The sequence below is a fragment of the Sinohyriopsis cumingii genome, chromosome 6, assembly GCF_028554795.1.
Source record: "Sinohyriopsis cumingii isolate HCF-2022 chromosome 6, ASM2855479v2, whole genome shotgun sequence".
NCBI classification, from domain to species: domain Eukaryota; kingdom Metazoa; phylum Mollusca; class Bivalvia; order Unionida; family Unionidae; genus Sinohyriopsis; species Sinohyriopsis cumingii.
This window is the reverse complement of record NC_142966.1, coordinates 152,849,309-152,870,399: the sequence shown is the minus strand read 5'-3', so window position 1 is coordinate 152,870,399 and position 21,091 is coordinate 152,849,309. Positions and strand designations below refer to the sequence as shown.

General features: G+C 37.0%; 1 protein-coding gene across 2 annotated transcripts in view; it reads left to right on the top strand.

Annotated features, from left to right (window-relative positions):
* LOC149798285 (uncharacterized) overlaps positions 1-21,091 on the top strand; it is an 87,223-nt gene that overhangs the window by 30,398 nt on the left and 35,734 nt on the right. Inside the window, exon 1 of one of the 2 annotated variants that reach the window (XM_089963431.1) lies at positions 11,966-12,190. The exons of the other annotated variant lie outside the window; for it this stretch is intronic. The gene's annotated coding sequence lies outside the window, so the exon portion shown is untranslated. Of the gene's footprint in view, positions 1-11,965; positions 12,191-21,091 lie in introns of those variants that run through there. 2 annotated transcript variants of the gene reach the window in all.

Below are 21,091 nucleotides of genomic sequence, written 5' to 3'. Positions count from 1 at the left end.
GAGTCGCGGCTAACAATAACTGTTTTCTTGTCGCTGAGAACCGGTTCAAATTTATCACGTATGATCCAATTACCTGATTCCACCCGGACAATGAATTTTACTCTGAAGAAATACTTTTTACCGTCAAGTTGTGATATTATCGTTGCTGCGCGGTTGTCGTTCATGGTAGCATCAACAACACCATCAATTCGAAATGTTGACCAACTATGAGATGCACCATTACGCTTGAATTCATTGATACAGTCGCGTATTTTATTCAACAGGGTTCTATCGTTTATTAACGCTTTTGATGCGTCCTTGAGGGCTCTATCGAGATTGAACTTAATATTTTTCCAGGGCTTAATTGCTGCTAATCTCTCGAACTCCTCCATATAATTAAAACAAGTATTTAAATGAAAGAATATAGTATAATGAATCACTGCAAATGGTTGATGATTGGGTCGACAACCCCGTGCAATAAATCATGTAGAGGTGAATTCTGCGGGTATCATTTACAAAGCGTTCGTAATGGTTCTCTTGGCCCCCTACCGTGCTTGGTTTGCCACGTTGGTGTAAGAGGAAAATCACAGTTGTGTATCAATTGTGGCAGAAAGCGATACAGAGAGTTAAAACGTTATTACGACAAGCGAATAAAAAACGCCGTCATTGACCCCACCGCTGACTCAGTCATCAAAACTCCTCAGGACTACATTGCATGGTTTATAATTAAACCAAATAATGAATTAGACAAGTAGTATTATTATACAAATGAACCAAGAATTTCAGCCGCATCCTGTGCTCGTTAATTACGAGGCATCTCGCGACGGCGTTGTTAGAAATTGTAGACTAAAAAAACCAGTTGGATGGAAAAATAATCAGGGGTATTTGATGTTTAGTGCCGGAAAGAAGAAGTATCTTGTTCACAGGGTGGTATATGAAGCGTTTAACGGACCAATCGAGGACGGTCTCGTTATTGATCACATTGATGGATGCCCTCAAAATAACAGACTGTGTAATTTAAGAGCTGTTACATCGAGTCAAAATTCCAAATTTGGAAAAACAGGGAAACACGCAAAAAAAGCAAAAAGCGTCAAATCGTTTGATACAATAACGCACGAAGAAAAAATATTTCAGTCGATGAATGAAGCCGGTAGGTACTTCGATATTTGTAGTAAATCAGTTCAAAAAGTAGCAGAACGAGTATATCAAACAGCGATCTCAAAAAAGGCGGGTCACAGAATTCGATTTTCATATGTAACAGAAATCAGCGAGTGACAAGGTCACCGTGACGAAGTCGCCATGACGAAATACTTCATACTAGATAACACACCTCGGGATTGATACGCAGGGTTCATTTTGTAAAATAATTTTTTTTTTATTTATAATTAAGATGTTTTATAAGAATATGAATATCGAAGACATCAATAATATATTAACCGAGATTTTAAAATTAAAAAATCAAGGAATTGAATTATCTGATAAGCTTGATAACCAAAAAATATTATCCGATTATGAAATTATTAACGAGCAATCAAAGAAAGGTCGATATACCTTGCCACGCGAGTATTCTTTTATAAAGCGATTACAATATACGATCAATGAAAACTTGTATGGCAATGACGTAAATGCATTTATTGGACTATTTACTGCCGTTGAGACAGTACGAAAAAAACTCGGACAGGCTTTTGAACGACGTCGAGAAATCTCTAATAAAATTAAAAACATTAGAAGGATTATAGACGAAAACTCCCTGGAGCCCCTGGGACATATCCCCCCCCGCCACACTCGGCGGGAAATTAGAAACTACGGAGCAATTGCAACAATGGTAGGCGAATCACTTACTACTCGGCTAGCCAGAGAGCGGCTAGTAGCGCTTAAAAAGTTCATACCGTTACGAGACAGGGTCCGAAAACAACTTCAAACGCTGCAACAACTACAAACTGATTTTGCTGTTGGAAGCGAACAGCTCTTTGCTCCGGTAACTAAAGCGACCAAAGATGTTACGGCGGCAACTGTGCCCGTCCTCGGTGCGCTTGAAAAGATAGCGGCTCAGACCGAACAAACAAAAAAGTCTCTGGAAACACTCCCTGCGAAAATAGCGGTTGCTACAACACGGAGGCCACCACCACTCGCTATAACGGACCCACAAGAACCTTATGTTACAATAGCCGATGAAGAAGAACTAGGCGCCACCGCAAGAGAACCAGAAGAAGAAATACCGGAAGAAATACCGGAAGAAATACCGGAAGAAATAGAGAAAGAGGGGAATATACCCCGTAATGTGCTTAAAAAGAGCACAATAGACACAATTAGAAATCTCGGCTACGAAGAATTAGTTAATTTTACTGTTACAAATTTTGCTAAGGACACACGAGATGAGCATATCAATAGCGGCTACGAGAAAAATATAAGGTCGTTAAAGGACTGGACAAGAATAGTGTATTTGGCAAGTAAATATAAAAATGAATTACCACCGCGTGATAATAATTATATAATATTCCACAATAAAGTAAAAAGTGAAAGACCAAAACACGGAAAAGGATACTCTGTTGGTAAAGACGTTACTTGTCCTGGTAATGTTCTCAGTGATATATCACGGCTAGAAATACTAATCGGAGGAAAACGAGCCGGAAATAACTCTCTGGAAATAATCAATGAGGCCGCTGATATTTGCAGGCGGTTATTTGCCGGTGGTATCATGGACATAAATGTATATCGAACGCTCATAGACGAGTTAGTGGATGATTAAAAAAATTATAAAATTGTCGTTTTTTGTCAGTTTTTGGTCGTTTTTGGTCGTTTTTTGGTCGTTTTTTGGTCGTTTTTGGTTAGTTTTTTGGTCGTTTTTGGTTAGTTTTTACGGGTGAAAACCCCAGGAAATCATTTAGAGAAAATCGATATTTTTTACCAAAAACCGGCAAAAACCGACCAAAAACGACCAAAAACTGACAAAAAACGACAAAAATTGACAAAAATTGACAAAAAACGCGGATTTTTACCGCCGATGAAAACCCCAGGAAATCATTTAGAGAAAATCGATGTTTTTGACAAAATTTATGATTCGGTGGTGGGAAGGGGGGGGTGATCAATCACTAATTGGAAAACACTGGTGTTTTTTATAATAAAGATGATTATACACTACAACCATGATAAACCAGTCAGCGTCTACGTGGTAAACTCACGATTGCCCGTATACCGCGCGTGGTACGGAGACGGTCTCGGTAGCACCATTGCGGGGTTATTTACAAGAATGGCTCCAAAAGTGGCGCCGTTAGCCAAACAATTAGGAATGAAGGCTATTGATGTTATTCGTGATAAGGGAATCAGCGCTATTGGAGATGTTGCCGGAAAGGCGTTTTCTGCAGCACGAGATAAACTAATGTCGTTGGTGAGAAAAAGAAAACAGAAACCACCGGTGATGCCATCAACGACAGTGATGCCTGCAAATGTCAGTAAAGTAATAAATAACGCCGTGGAAGAAAAACTAGAGTCGTTGGCGGCAAAGCCATCCACCGATGCAACAACCAACGCGCTCATGAACGCGATAGCGGGAAGTGGCCTACGACAAAAACGACGTTGATGAATTAAACATCAACATGATAAATAATAAAATGTTTGCGCAAACCGCTGATCCCGCGTTTGATATGGATGCCCCAGTGCGCAGGGATGATTCTGTCCGTGATTATCAATTTTATTCCTATCAACCACCACAAGCCAACCTACGATCGCGAATTGAACTTCAAGTCCAAGATACCAGTAAATACTTTTTGCCGTGTGAAGCGTTTATCGAAATTGAGGGAGAACTTGTAACAAATGCTGCCGATAATGCACCATACGCAAATGACGGTCGTGTTCGAGTTGGCTTCGTCAACAACGGTATCATGGCGTTATTTGAGAGCGCTAGATATCTCATTGATGGGCGAGAAATTGAATCAATAGAAAACGATGTTGATGTTGCAACAACGATAATTGGGCTAGCGAGATACTCAGATGATTATACAAGATCGGCGGGCCCATCTATGATGTTCGCAAAGGATACCACTAATAACGCTGATCATATTCAGTACATTAATATACTGACGAAGGGAGATACCGCAATTGACCCACAGGCTGAAGCAGACCATCCAGACCGCAGAGTAAAACCACTCGCTAATTACACTGTTATAAAAAGTACTAACGATAATTTCAATCTAGGGTTTGCAACACGAGTAGCAACATTACAAGGACAACGCCGACAGTTTTCATGCGCGATTCCACTCCATCACATATTCGGATTTTGCAGAAATGTCAGAAAAGTTATCTATGGGGCTAAGCATACAATTGCGCTATCGCGAAGGGGCGATGATAACAATGCAATATGGCATGCTGCTGGTGTCGCTGCCGGTAAAGTCATTTTAACTAAAATAGCATTGTGGATGCCGGTGTTGACTCCATCAGTTACCACGGAAGCACGATTGTTATCATTTATGGAACAGGGGGGAAAATCGTTGTTGAGTTGGCTAGCGGTAACAACTGATGCTAAAGAAGATAATGTCGCCGATACATTTACATGGCACCTGGCATCAAAACAAGGCGTTTCAGCCCCGCGTCATATATTTGTTGCGTTACAGAATAGGGATCGATTGAATAATCAAGAACACAGTCATATGATATTTGATCAATTAGGAGTCAGGGAGGTTTCGCTGAGAATAAACGGACAACAGGAACCATCCGAGGATATACAACTTAATTACGGCGACAACCATGTCGCACGTGTGTACCATCGATTGCTGTCATATATGGGTCGTGATCAAAACGTCGACACCGGTTTGCAAATATCACAACTTGATTTTAAAAACCTGTATCCGATTTATTACTTTTCGCTGGAACATCTTGATTTAACGAGACAGTCCGTCGTTGATATACACTTCCGAGCTCGTATAGCCCCGGGTGGTGTTAATTATAGAGCGGTTGCTGTCATTCTCAGCGATAAATCAATGCTGCTAGAAGGCGTTGGTGGACGAATGAGAATCGTTGATGCACCAGTGGAAAACATGTAATTGAAAACATAAACGCGTTTACAATAAAAATGTCGTATAATGTTGTCGGTGTAGAGTTGACCGATGGTCAAGTCAAGAAATTACGATCAAAGTCGGCTAAACAATGTGGAACCACAATAACGTTAAAGCCGTCACAGATGGCAGGCGGTAATCATAAGATATCGTTAACGGCGCGTCAAATAAAACATTTCAATGATGCGATGAAGAATAAAAAGGGTGTTCAAATAGATTTTTCGGCCGCAGCGATTAAAAACATGGAAAAGACCGGTGGGATATTTCCGCTGTTAGCTGCGATTCCAGCGTTGATTGCCGCGGCGGCCCCAGCAGTGGCGAAGGAGGCGGCGTTAGGAGCCGTTGGTACCGCGGCGGGAATGGCATTGAAGAAGGCAACCGGGAAAGGCTATAAAAAAAAACGACCCGTAGCCGGAAAGGGTCTAAGACTACCGGGAACCCCGTATTCATGGTACTCGGGGAAGGGTCTAAGACTACCGGGAACCGTTTAATGACTCCTATGTCTAATTTTGATTTAATAGATGCCGCAAACGCGTTAGCGATAAAAAACTTCAGAGGTGTTTTTATGAGGGATCAATTACCGACAAAACCAAGGAATATTGAAACCGGTATAATTAACCTCGATAAATCCTCCGGAGCGGGGACTCATTGGGTTGCATACGCAATTGATCCGCGTGCGATCGTCTATTTTGATTCATACGGGTTAGCCCCGCCAAACGAGTTCATGCGGTATATCCGGGCGTGTTCAGCCCCGGTTTTTTATTCCACGCTGCCAACACAACAATTAAGTGACCCACCGATATGCGGCCGTGAGGTATTGAACGTACTCGCGGCGATTTCATCATCGCGGAAACCACCTCATGTGGTTGTAAACGAATACACTAGTGGAGTCGTAGAGGCCCGGCGGGTTAATTAAAAACTGTTTTTTTTACAATAATAATGATTGATATCTGGGGACGACCGGTTTCGGCGCTGAAAAAATCCACGGAAACGCTCGCCACCGATGACATAAAAAAACTAATCGAGGATGAAATCGCTGATACGTTAAATTTAACCAGTGTTGACCCGGGCGAAATAGTTGTATTTCAAGACCGCCAGGGTAAACTGAAATCCAGTAATGTGTCGCTGAATGACGTTTTAATACGACAGCGTGATGCCGCCGAGAACAATATCGCGTTGTATACCGATGACGGACGACTTAAATCAGGTGAATCCATCTTGACGATAAATGGAAAAATAAGTACACTTGGCAACAATTATATATCCGTGTCGGATTCGTTAAAAAATTTGTATGATAAATTTAACGCGCAAGCAAATCAGTTCGAAGGGATACAAAAGTCTGTCACCGATATACAACTCACTACTGCTAGTTTTTTTGGAACCCCGACGGTAACCGACCCGAATCTTGTGGGGATAAAAAGTACTATTTCGGAGTTTACAACGCTGTCGGGCCAATTTTACATGTTACGAAAAAATTTTAACAGGGCTGATAACACCATTGATAAATTCTTTGGTAAAAAAAATACCAGACCGGATGAAATTACAATAACTATAAATGATATCACTGCGTATGGACAGGAAATAGAAACAATCAAAACTGATGTTGCAGCGAACAAGAATAATGTAGACGCGCATAAACGGATAATAGAAACAATCGGCTCTAATGTTGCAACGATCATAAATAATGTAGACGCGTATGGAGGGGAAATAAAAACAATCAAAACCAATGTTGCAGCGAACAAAGGGAATATAGACGGGTATGGAGGGGAAATAAAAACAATCAAAACTGATGTTGAAGCGATTAAAAACAGACTACCTAGAATGACAGAGCAACTCGAAAAAATGAAAACACCTCATGGGAGCATCGGCAATAGCGTATACACGGTTCAATACGGATCATTCGATTGGACTCCTACGAATAATACAGTAAATATCACCGCAATTGTTAAGGGCATTTATTGATTGACATTGATTTCAGCGATGCAGTTTAATATATCATCGTCGAGTTCATCTGGGTTTAACAATACAATATCAACAATCATTGACAAGAATGCAACCGAACGGTTTATAATTAAAGCCGTTGATAGCAGTCTATTTAGGGCAAACATCACATGGTATGTGGAATTCGTTGTGGATCTAAGTGAGTAATTGAAAACACTAGCTCTTTTAAAATAAAATGCCCACCAGGGTAATTGAATCAGAGGTATCACCGACGTCACATCAATATCGATTCGATACCGCAAAAGAATTCTCCGCGAGCTTAAAAACGCTTTCCGAACAATACCGCGCAAAAATAAAAAAATACCGTCGTAAAATAACCGCCATCGACGTGGCCGTGTACTCGGTGTCCGGTATAGTAGCTGGTACCGGCGTCATTTTATCCACGGTGACCATGATGGCCCCGATCGCTGTTCCAATCGCTATCTCCGCGGCGACAACAATTGCTGGAGTCGCCAACGCAATCACTAGAAAGATATCATCGTGTTCTCAGAAAAAACTCAACGAGTATACAGTAAAACATCAAATAGTATCCGACGCGTACTCGAAATTATCCGGGTTGATCTCGTTGGCGATAGATAATTCGTTTATATCCGATGCTGAATTCTCCACGATGGTCCAGTTGCATGACTCCGCGATGTCAAAAATCGAGGATTTTCAACTGGAAGCTGGAAACCACGTCGCTGAAACCACTTCAATGGGCTTAAAACATTCTCCTGAAAACAAGCAGGTTGTTAATATTCGGTGTTGAAATTAAACACTAGAAACGACAAATAATAATAATGTCGCTGAACCCCGAAGGGTTGCAATTACTTCAACGGATCGCGGAGAACACCACTCCGGTACAAACAAATATGATATCGATAACATCAACGAAGCCAGAATTCAGTGTAAACTTCCCTTCTCCGATTCCAGTGAAGGAAATAGCGCTGGCAAAATTGCGAATATATCACAGTTGGCCTAATATCCGAGCGGAAGTATTTAACGGACAACAACCTAATAACTCGCTGGTTTTTGCATGGACAAATAAACCCGATGGGACCCCAGACTGGAAGGAGGTTACAATACCAACTGGGTCATACCAAGTAGAACAAATCAATAAAGAATTTCAACGCAGGATAAAATCGATCACAGGAAAAGAATCAAAAATCGATATTACGGTTCATGAACCGACGTTATCGTCGACGATTGAAATAAGCACACCGGGGTATATGGTTGATATTTATAACAGTTCAATAAGAACCATACTAGGTTGGCCCGAGAATCCACCTAATGAAATCCCCGCGGATTTGCACACAAATGTACAATCGTATCATGAAATTAATCCCAGTTATCGAGATGGTTTGTCTATTATGAAAAGCACGTTATTACCCAGTTGGTTTATATTTCAAGACAGGAATGTCATGCAGTGGTATTTTCAGTATGACAAAACCCCTGAATCGTCCGCAGTGTTCACAGTTATTTTAAATGATATCGCTAGTGCTTTTATCGAGATTAATCGTAATTACCAATTGCAACTAGAACAACTACGGAAAACAAAAGCACAAAAACACGTTGAGGTGTTAAATCAACTTATATCAGACATGGAATATATCAATAAACGAATCGTTAAAATAATATCCGATAACAGCGATGATAATAAACAAAAATTCCTAACCGAGTATAATATCACAGAAGCCGATTTACCCGATTTCAAGTTTCCAGAATACAACGCGCCAGAACTAAGAAAGTCTCTTAATGATTTTCTCGGTCCATCAATTATCCTCAGACACGATAACGGAGATGGTGGTAGGCATATTGCTCCATACAACGTAAATATCGCATCGGTGATAGCAATCAATCTAGTGTGTGATGTTATCGAAGGGAGTTACCAGGTAGATACCAAGCAATCAAATCAAGCTCAACAGGGGTATATCCTTTATTCATTTTCACCAACAGCCCCTCCCGGATTCTTAATCGTTGAGAGCCCAATTAATCCGGTCTATATGCGATGCCATAATCGGTTTTTAACGAGAATTAATTTTAGACTTACCGATCAGTCAAATAACCTAATTGATCTACAAGAGGAGGAGTTAGTGGTTACTCTATTTGTGAGATCATTGTAAATAACCACTTAGCAGCAGGGGGGGGGGCAATGACATCGACGCGGTCGTCGCTGTGTTTACCGGACGCTGACGACGCTGGGATCGGCGCGCAGAAAAGTGTATTAAACTAAATGACGTCACCGTCGTGTAGGATGGACCGTCGTCGTTTTTTTTTTATCAGGCGCTGACTACACCGGATCCGCTGAGTGCAGAAAGTAATAATTAAGCAAAATAACGATTGGACAAAATGTCGGATTCGCCCCCGCACCCCCCCCCCCCGCTGCTGTGTGTGATTTGGATTTTTAACGTAGCTTTAGCAATTTTTCAGTCATGTCGCTACAATGTCTGCAGTGTGACAGTTTACAGTGATGTCTAGCACTGGGGCATCATGATGTCCCACTCAGTCACATTATCCTGACACCAGGCCAACCAGTCCTAACACTAGCCTCTTAATGCTGGGTGCCAAGCGAGGCAGCAGTTAGTACCATTTTTGTAAGTATTTGGTATGACTCGGCCGGGGATCGAACCCACGACATCCCGCATTCGAGGCGGACGCTCTAACCACTAGGCCACCGGCGTGGTTCATCTTTTTATGTAGGTTTTCATAAATCAGTAGTTGTTATTACAAGACGAGATGCTCGTGGCAGAACGTAAGTACACAGAGTGTTCAAATTGCTCTCTCTCTCTCTCATAAGTTCACTCATGCAGAGAGACAGACAGACAACTAGAGAGAGAGAGAGAGAGAGAGAGAGAGAGAGAGAGAGAATGAAATAATATAAAACATATTTGTTGAAAATGGCGTTTCGAAGAGACGTTGCGATTTAAAGGTCCCCAAACAGTGGAACGATAAAAGTTATCCCTCACTTTAGTGGAACGATAAATGGTATCCCTCACTTTAGTGGAACGATAAACGGTATCCCTCACTTTAGTGGAACGATAAAGATTTTCACTCACTTCAGTGGAACGATAAAGGGTATCCCTCACTTTAGTGGAACGATAATGGGTATTCCTCACTTTAGTTACGCAAGCTAAATTACAATTTTCTAACGGGCCATTTGTTAAAATAAGCGTAATTATTTTTAATTAGTGCATATTTTAGACAACTTTTTTAAACTTTTTAAAAATAATTTTAATCCAAAAGCACGAATTGCAACCATAAATATATCTTCAGCTGAATACAAAAGACGGACATGGACTAGTAGTATTCGGTTATATAAGATAATATAATTGACTCAGCAAAATATGAAATCCAAAGGTGGGTGAGTGTAAACTGTGCAAAACAGCATTATTGTCCAATATTTGTTACTTGACAATGACCATATTATTTAATGTATTTTATTTTCGTAGACATCACTTACCTCCACCAAGCATTCATGAGAGAGAGAGAGAGAGAGAGAGAGAGAGAGAGAGAGAGCACAATTATCCCTGGAATCACCATTTGGTATGCAACGATGACTTTACGAAAGAAATTAATGGCCGAGTGGTCTAAAGTGCTCCACTTTACCGATTACCCCCATCTCACCTCTGTCCGTGTGGGTTCGAATCTCGGGCTCGGTCACTGTGGGTATTTGAGAAAGCTCGCTAGTCTCTCCCCGTGGTTATGTTTCTTTCTAGGGTTTTCCCGGGTTATTCCTCCACCGGTTATATTGTCCGCCATGTAAAACCTATTGTGTGCTGAAAATGGCGTTAAACCAACAACAATAACAACTAATATATTCAAGGACATTAGAAAATTGTAATTTGTTTCAAGAAGGAATCAAAACTGTGTAGCGAACAAGACCGGCGTTTGGGGGTGGCAAGTGGGGCAACCGCCTCAGGCCAAGCTCTTGAGGGGGCCCCGCGCTTCAGGCCTAAGGTCGTCTTTATGAGTTTGTCAAGCTATATTCTCCGGTAAATTGGAAACGCTGATACAGGCAGCACGTAATGCACGCAAATCGCGACAGTTGATCTAGTCTAGACATAACCAGTGTTTGCAGCAGCATACCAATCGATATACCGATACTCTGGCCCCGCGCGGTCATGGTCGGCCCTAGGCCCCGCTTACTCCTAACGCCGCCTCTGGTAGCGAGTAACGGCATCTATTATCTTGTTCCCGTGCATCAGTCGATTCTTGTGCTTTTTTAGAGTTCTCCTCAGAATTGTTCCATCCATATGGAGTGGGGTAGGAGAATATGGTGAGCTCATTACCGATTGGACTAAAAAGTTCGAGAAATTCTTTTTAGTGTCTTACGTTTCGGACGCGGTTGCACAACCTGCAATAACTTACACATATCTCCAGCTGTCCCTTCACAATGCAGTGAATATTCTGTTGCTGTTATTATGGCTTTATCACAATTTTAACGCACTTATGACTTTTTTTTTATAATAGAGAATTCTGTATTCCACCTTTTATATAACGATGAAAATTCATCGGTATAGATAGCAATGACTTTATTGTCTTGCTGGACAAGAAAACAAAATAATGAGAAGAAGAAAAATAATCAACAAAACTTAAACTCGATGATTATTAAAAAAAAAACTTGTATGTAATACATATACACCAATTTTGATTAAATCAATGAATCTAAGAATAGTCTCCAACACAAAACATTACTTGGCTATGGATGAGTGCAAGTTTATACCTGTTCGATATTATTGTATAGCATGGATTTCACCGTCATATATTCTTTTATGTTACCCAACACCCAGTGAAAGAAAATAAAAAGGCCTCAATTTTGACCTCAGTCAGAAGTTTTGAAACTAACCGAATTTACAAATGTGACTATCGAAGCGTTGACGACATTTCAATAAGCATAACCTTTTTAACGATGACTGTATTAAACAACAAAGCACGTACCCGTTATACCTGTAATGCTTAGGTTTGTTAATGCTCTGATCGACCGTGCCGAAGGAAATCTATAATATCTGTTTTACAAACAGGCAGTTAGCTCTGGAATGGCTATGTCGGGTGGACCCACTGTGCTGTGTATTCCACTGATGTACTTTGAATGCTCGATTTTAATTGATGTTTCAAGAACTTAACTAGTTGGAGTGGATGAAGTTTTGCAATTTTTTTCCTTGATGAACTAAACTGAAAAGGTAAGTGGACGAAAACCGTTAATTTTGGAACAAATTGGAGCAGGAACTGTCGTATATATGTTTATGTACATGTAATAAACATCTGAGAAAAATTAGTTCTAACCTGCCCTACTCCCATATAATGGACTACCATGGATAGAAACCCACAAAACACAAACCAAACTTCTCCCCGTTTTTGTCTGTTGGTTGCACCAGAATCGTCAGAGTAATTCTGATTTTGGTTTTTGTTCTAAATTGATGATAATATCAGACAATTTTCTTTATCCCATGCCTGTTTTTATTGCATTTTTTTAAAGTTCATGCATGTTATTAAATTGATAGCAAATGTAAAATTTGGACGAGCATTTTTATCCTCTTGTTTACTTGCGCAATCGATCACATGAAAATAAAAATAAAAAACATAGAGTAAAACATCTCTGTAATCTGACTTCCTCTGTAGACTGGCCACATACTTTGATTCATACAAGACTTTTTGATACCCAGAAACCTCTATATAATGGTTGCCTTCAAAAATTTTAAATAGGAATTTTAAGTATTTATTGTTTTGAAAATTATGTTTCTTCAGCCTCCACCATTAATACTGGCCTCCATACATAGTGCTGAAAAATGACGTTAAACCCAACAATAACAACAACAACCATACCATACCATACCATACCAAACCTATACTATACTATACTATACTATACTATACTATACTATACTATACTATACTATACTATACTCTGATATACTATGCTATGCTATGCTATGCTATGCTATGCTATGCTATACTATACTATACTATACTATACTATACTATACTATACTATACTATACTATACTATACTCTATTCTACTCTACTCTACTCTACTAGAGGGCTAAAGCAAATTTTCAGGGTCAAATTCTTTACGAAAATTTTCTGATAAATGCATTTCGTAGGGGTGGGAATAGTAAAAACGACGATTTACTTGGATCATTTATCCCAACAACTAATTCTCTAAGCAATACATTCAGTAATTGTACATGCAACAATCAGTTTGTTTGATATAAATAATTTTTAACAATTTATCCGTGTGGAATAAGCTTTTTTGTAATATGAAGGTATTACATTTGCAATCCAAACGTATTAAAGAGTGAAAAAAAAAAACAGTTAGAAGAATAATGTATTATCTTACAAAATACCAACTATGTCATTTCTGATGCAGTTGCTTGTTTAAAGAAACGTCGTCAAACTTTAATCGATTTTTATTGAAAAGATTGAATACCTAAAGGCACAAGATAAACGAAGACCTGATCTGAAGAAGAAAAAAAAACCAAATATTTATTAAACGTAAGAGTAAAAAAGGTACTTATTTTGCATGGTTTCAATTGAAAAATATTCAATAGACTTTAGCTTACAAGTAGTCTATTGTATACACGATGAGAATTAGACAAGTTACGTTCTTTATGCAAAAGAAACAGGATACGCATTTTTTTATTTACTGTATGGCTGCGCTAAAGTTACAGTTTTACTGGATGAAATTATTCAGGTGTCTGAAAGATAAATGCCCACACGTTGTACAATTTTTGAAACTTCACATCAGCAGATACAATATCACATATAAATAAACAAAAGTAAATAATATTGCAGTTAGGAAACGACTACATATTAAAATCATATTTTCACAATGAAGTACCAAACATGGAGACATTTCAAATGAAATATCACATAAGTACGAATTAAAAAAGTTCACAGACACCAAAAACTGAGACCTGGTGAAATTCAGTCTTAGATGGGAAGCTGATGAGGGTATAATGGATGTATTATTTTTTGTTACGAATCAGTTTCAGGCTTTAATGTGAAAAATATAATACATATATTATCATGCAATATGTAGGAAGGAATGTATTCAGTTTTTATGGATATCTTCAACGGACTGATGTACCTGACAATAATGTACCTGGCCATAATGTACCTGACAATAATGTACCTGACAATAATGTACCTGACAAGAAGTGGACTATTACTTGAATGGGGACGTAGAAGACAGCAATGATATGAATTCAATACATAACATGATTATGCTTGTTCCCTTCCCTCCCTCACTCACTCTCCCCCCCCACTCTCTCTCTCTCTCTCTCTCTCTCTCATCAGTGGTCTTCCATATAAATTACCTTCTCCTTGTAGTATTATGCTTTTTTAGGAACAACTATAAATTAATAAGATTAATTAAATTGTACATTAAATATATTGTTCAGATATGATACATAACTCTCCATGAAGGTACCCCGACCGATAGCCACCTATGCACGAGGTTTATTAAATATACTTAATAATAATAATAACAACAACAATAATAATAATAATAATAATAATAATAATAATGGTGGTAATAATAATAATAATAGTGGTAATAATAATAATAATAATAATAATAGTGGTAATAATAATAATAATAATAATAATAATATTAGTGGTAGTAATAATATTAATAACTTTCTAATCGATTTTGTGGCCTGATTAAAAATTAAAAATAAGTGTGGACAGAGTAGCCATTAAAGGTTATACCGACATATTAACGGCGAATTTAATCTAGAGAAGAACTGTTTATTATCCGAATCACGTGTCATGAACGTACCTAAAAATAATGCATTTCTTTTTTCTTTTAAAAAAAAATAAAAATAATTATTATAAAATTTATTTGGATACATAGAGAGGTCACACTTGATACACTCGAGTGATCAGTAAGAAATAATTGCCCACAGGTGGCCATTTAATACATGACTTGCATACAGAAATTACGCAAGACTGAATTTGGGGCACGGAGCACATGGTGGGCAAAGTAATTGGCCGTTGATAACAGGTGGTCGTCATATATAGGTGTCTGTTAGAACAGGATTGGCGGCAAGCGTTTTAATATTATTTCTTTCTTGTAAATATTTTATCTTCTTCTATTTTCTCTCTACAGCAAGCATAGGCGAGGCGTCCGATTTAATTTTCCAAAGGTGTTATCGTCGTTGTCGTTGCTGGCGTAAACGTCATTGTTAAGATTTTGCATTTTGGTTATTTTCTGAGACACTGTGTTATGTAAAGTCATAAAACTTGATGCATTAATTTATTTTGGGTGTCAGCGCAATTTTGGCACCAAACCTGTTTTCGAGATACGTGAGGGATCAATTACACTGCAAAGATTTTATAGTCCCCCATTACACGTTCATTATCTTAATATTTTATTTTTTGTGTTTGTGTGTGAGTATTTTAATATATGTTTTAGTTTAATATGTTCACCTTTTCTCTTTAATATCAGAACAAAATGTTAAAAAATTAGTTTTAATTGAACAAAAGCTTTTATAATGTAATGGAATATACATACATACATGCATATATATATATATATATATATATATATATATATATATATATATATATATAGAGAGAGAGAGAGAGAGAGAGAGAGAGAGAGAGAGAGATATTTACGTATACATGTATATAGGTAGGTAGATAAGTAGCTATCTAGGTAGAGTAGTAGGTAGGTGTGGAGAAGAGCTGATTCCACAAAGCCTAAGTCAGTCATTATTTATTAATGTAATGAAGGATCCAAGTTAACTAATGTCATATTCACATCGTATTGATGGGTTTGGATTTAACAATCGAATGCAGTTTGTGCCACAATTATCTAATTTACCCATACTTAAAGATACGTGTTTACATCCATCTACAAATCATGGAAATACATTTGCTCTTTTCAGTGATTGAAGCCAAACCGTCGCTAATGTTCACGTATAATTCTGGCCCAAAATGTGCAATGCAAACTGTACGAAATGGCCTTTCTTGTTGACAATTTTTGTCAAATACATACTCGAAAAAGGCAATAAATTTTCAACCACTATCTGGGGATGAAAACAAAATCAAAGAGAATTTAGCTCAAATTACAAAGAAATAATAATAATAATGATAATAATAATAATAATACAGGTCTAATAACAAGAACAACAATATAATCTTTAAAGATTTGGATCGATTACTTTTTTTGTATGATACGTATTGAAGCGTCCAGTCATGTTTGGGTTTCTTTGTAAACTGAAATCAAAGTATTACCAAGCGTGACAACATAAGTATAGGGACTCCTAAAATAGTTACAGAACGCTTAGCTGCTTTTGTGTTCACCAGAACATGTTAGTACATGATGGTCATTTAAAGTAATTGAGATAAATAAAAAGTATTATGCTTAAAATGTATAACATGAACAGTCTAATAACTTATTACTGACAATTTATTTTACTTCTGTATTTATTGTAGTGTCAAGTGGTCCATGCATTTAAAGTGTTATTTAAATGTTCTTATTATATACTCATTTCCCCACCCCACCCCGTTAACTTTACATTGTCAGAATCGTGCAGTATTACCCGATACTGGATCCGCGCGACAATACACATATAGCATTCACGTGCATAAAGTACTAATTTCTATTGTAAACAATGGACGCAGACGCCAGTACTTTTGATTTGTAAACAAATCATGTACACTCGCGTAAAGAGGCTTTTTACGTTGTGGTTGTTTAAATTTGTTTCTAAATGAACTAAAACATGTTTCGTGGACTGCAAAAAACCACAGCTGTTTTGGCACATTCCGCGTTGATACAATGTTTCGGATTTAGGCTAGCTACATTATATAAATGACGGAAGATTAGGTCCTTACAAATAACATACAAGTGACAAGGCATATACTGTTTTCTTTCGCTGGTGATAAGAATGGCAAAATAAAATATACTTACAGTTTTACATCCTGAATTTTCTCAAAATGTATTTTCTTAATTCTGCAAATCCGAATTACATGAGCCATGTCATCGGTTTTCAATCTGGATTACACATTTCGAAATTGTGCTGCAATTTTGATGATTAGTGCAATTGCATCCTCCTTATTGCACTCAAAATGAAATAAGCATTAAATTCCATAGAGTCCTTTTGATAATTGCACATTATGATTTCAAACATTCAATGACAGAAATCGAAAAACATATTTGCAAATGTAAACACGCTTCTCCCGCGCCGCTTCAATCCGATTATTTCATGTATAATTTGCATAGATGAATCCAATCCAGAATCACAAACTTTCGTCGAAGCAAAATACCAAAATATATTCATTCCAGATCAAATGGAAAAGTTGTTGCAATGCACATTCATTCACAATATGACTGCAAATTTCAATTTTAACTAGACACGCCAAGTTCAAATTTATCTGGGCGGAGTTATGTGTGCACTAATTATTGTTGTGTAATGATAAATCTGCGCATGTGTATTTAGTTTGGAATACGGCATTCATTCATTTACGTTGTTTCTTGTAGTGTATTTTGTTTATATAAGTAAGCCTTAGGTAGAATAAGAAAATGAGCATATAATAAAAAGGTTACTGCATTTGGATGGGAAATATGAACTCGTTTTGTCGGATTGATATACTGTACTCCCAATGTCGCGCAGTATTCCAGACAAAAAATCTCGTTCATATTTTCCCATACAAATGCAGTAACCTATAAAAAAATTAGTCACAAAACTGCATTTACCACCACAACTCCTCCTTCTCCACCTACTATAACTACTTATTTCAACCGATTTCTTTGTATGTATGTATGCATGCATAAATTATATTATATTATATATATATATATATATATATATATATATATATATATATATATATATATATATATATATATATATATATATATATATATTTTCCTCAAATATTCCACAATTCTTTTGCTTAAGAATATGAACACGTTTACATGTTGAAATGGAAATGTGTTCCAGGCAAACATTTGTAAATTCTCTCTCTCTCTCTCTCTCTCTCTCTCTCTCTCACACACACACACACACACACACAGACACTTATTTAGCATAATCGAATTTTCCTATTTACACATAGCACGGAAAGCAGCTGTCACAGTTGCATATTTACCCAATGTTATGTAACATAAATTGTCTTAAAAGTGGGTGGATAACACAAGTATGATAACAATGCACACTTTGTGTGGAAAAAAAACATGTCTTTTTGGACTGAAAATAAACAGTTATACATCTATGATTTGCACTTGATCCACTTTATAAGAGAGCGAGACAGACAGACAGACAGACAGACAGACAGACATGCGTGCAGGCAGACAGTCAGGCAGACAGACAGATAGATAGATAGATAGATAGATAGACAGACAGACAGTCAGATATATAGATAGATAAATAGATAGATAGATAGAGAAATTATTATTTATTTCTATTTAAGCATATGCAAATCATAAAACTCACAATGTATCTTTTTCCCTACCTGACTAATTCATATATCGCCAAGTCTATTATATGTAATTGATGATTATATTACTTTGTGCTTTAGTCCCAAAAATACTTCATTTGTTTATTTATTTATCTATTTATTCATTCACAATATATTTCTCAGTAATTATTACAAAATTACTGTATTTAAAACATTTAGGATTAAATGATATTGTCCGAATCGGTATCCTACTACTACTACTACTACTCAGTGTTTCACTTTATTCACATTTGTGCGTCAGGGACGCACGCTGGAGAAAATTGACGCACACATTTTGTTGCCGTGCGTTTTTTTACGCAAAGGATTTTCATAATATGATCAGGATTTATTTAATACCCAATGCATTGGACGATGGATGGCAACGTATATACTTCGAGTATAGGCATTGACTGGTTCCCTGCTTTGTTTGCGCCCTGCCTTGCGCTTCTCTATTCGCATAGCAAAGTGCAACGCAGGGAACATACAAAACAATGAACCAGACTAGCATAGGCACTATTATGATGGAGTAGCTTCCCCTAATCTCGCGATTTTCATCGAGCTCGGCAATGTCAACTAGATGTTTAACCTCAAGGCTTGTTGCTTTAGAAAGTGATCTCCAGATTAAAAAGTCATGCACTAAAAAGCATTAGCGAAGAAAGTGGAAGAAGCAGAACACAAAAGAGTAACTGTGAATCTAATTTTAATGAAAAATGGAGAAAATAATTCCGTTGACTGGAATACGGCACATTCATTATGATTACCGGTATGACTTCTGATCGCGTGATTGCAAAGACTGCAAAATTGAATAATCCTTTCGTGACAGGATTATAAAATTTTAAAAAATCTGCCCTCGTTCGCCATAAGATATCTGGAAAACACGTTATAACATAAGACATTATTTCACAACAAAGAAATCAGTAAACTTGCAGAGAGAAATACGTTATTGGGATTACAAAGTCAGCGGGTCATTGCAGAGTTTCTTGGTTTTTAACTTTTGCTGCAATAAAAGAAAGATCTTGAAGTTCAAATGTAACTTATTAGAAAAAGATGAATCATTATCCTCCTTGATATTTGGATAAATGTGTTCTAGGACGAAGTACAATGAAACCTATGATAGTACGCATTTTATGAAAGGCAGTAAATTAACTCCCATTTGGTTAAAAAGATTTATTTGGCTTTTTGTATTGGCTTTTATGTAATGTGTTGGGCTATAATATTGATTGAGGAGACTGTTAAAAGTACGACTTTAAAAGAAAAATGAACTAATGAAATTATTCTTTGAATGGACAATACAGTTGTTTGTTAATTGTACATGTTGGTGTATTTGTATGTTTAGAGAGAGAGAGAGAGAGAGAGAGAGAGAGAGAGAGAGAGAGAATGTTGTGCAAGTTGCAATATCCTATTCAAGCTGAAAAAGTACGAGTTTTATGAAAAATTGTCAGTACATTTTTGACCCCCACATTTTATTTTTGACCCCCAGTTTTGACACCAAGGTTTTTTTGTGACCTCAATTTTACACCCCTGGGGGATACACTGACTACTACTATTACCACTACTGCTATAATGACTACTGATTCAACGACTACTGGTACAACGACGACTGCGACTGCTACAATCTACTATTGTCACTAGTATTTTTTAATGATAAAATGATGATAAAAATTTTATTTGCAATCATTAGTTCAATGTTTGGAGCATCAATGTAATATAATTTTTAAATAAATTAAAAAGATGCTTAATTCACCTAGAATTGCTAATATTTTTTAAAAATATTTTCGATATTTTTAGAGGGCATGGCATACATTCCACACGATGTTTGCAAAAATAATTATTTCAATCTATTTAATACATTTTAGTCATAACATTATAGGTCATTTTTAAACCTATTATATTTCATAGTACATTTGTACACGTCACTATTGAAAGCAGGGCATAAAACACGAATCGTTATGATAACGGTGAGCAACAGCAACTGTTCCACATAGGCACTGACGTTATTTGAATGGAGACCTAATGTAAACACCTTCTGGTACGTTGTTAAGGTAACTGAACAAACTGAACTTTAAGTGTCACTTTTTGATTCACCGCGTACATTATTTATCCCCGTGTTTAGTCTCAATTGTGGTTGAGTATGGTATTTACAGATCACGAAATGTACACGAAGAATTTGCACCGGAATGCTTACTAAATCGGAGTGATCAGCAATTACTACACATTGCTTTACTAGAAATTAAAGATATTTCAAAATAAAAAATGTTACAAGTCTTTTTTCCAATTTATAATCTTTTTAATGTGTTCTTAAACTTATACACATTCTAATTAATATTTTTGTTAAATAGTTCCTTCATTATAATCTAATATAGAAATGTAGTATATTTTGTCATTTTGAAGGACTAACTATTCTAATTCTGATCTAACAAAGCATGTCCATATTTTTACTATAGGTAGAGAATAAACGACACTTTACCATTCATGTTCTTCTAAAAGTCAACTAAAGAACTAGGATAAATGTCGTTTTACCATTTATGTTCTTCTAAAGAACGAGGATAAATCACGTTTTACTATCAATATTCTTCTAAACAACGAGGATAAATGACGTTTTACTATCTATATTCTTCTAAAGAACGAGGACAAA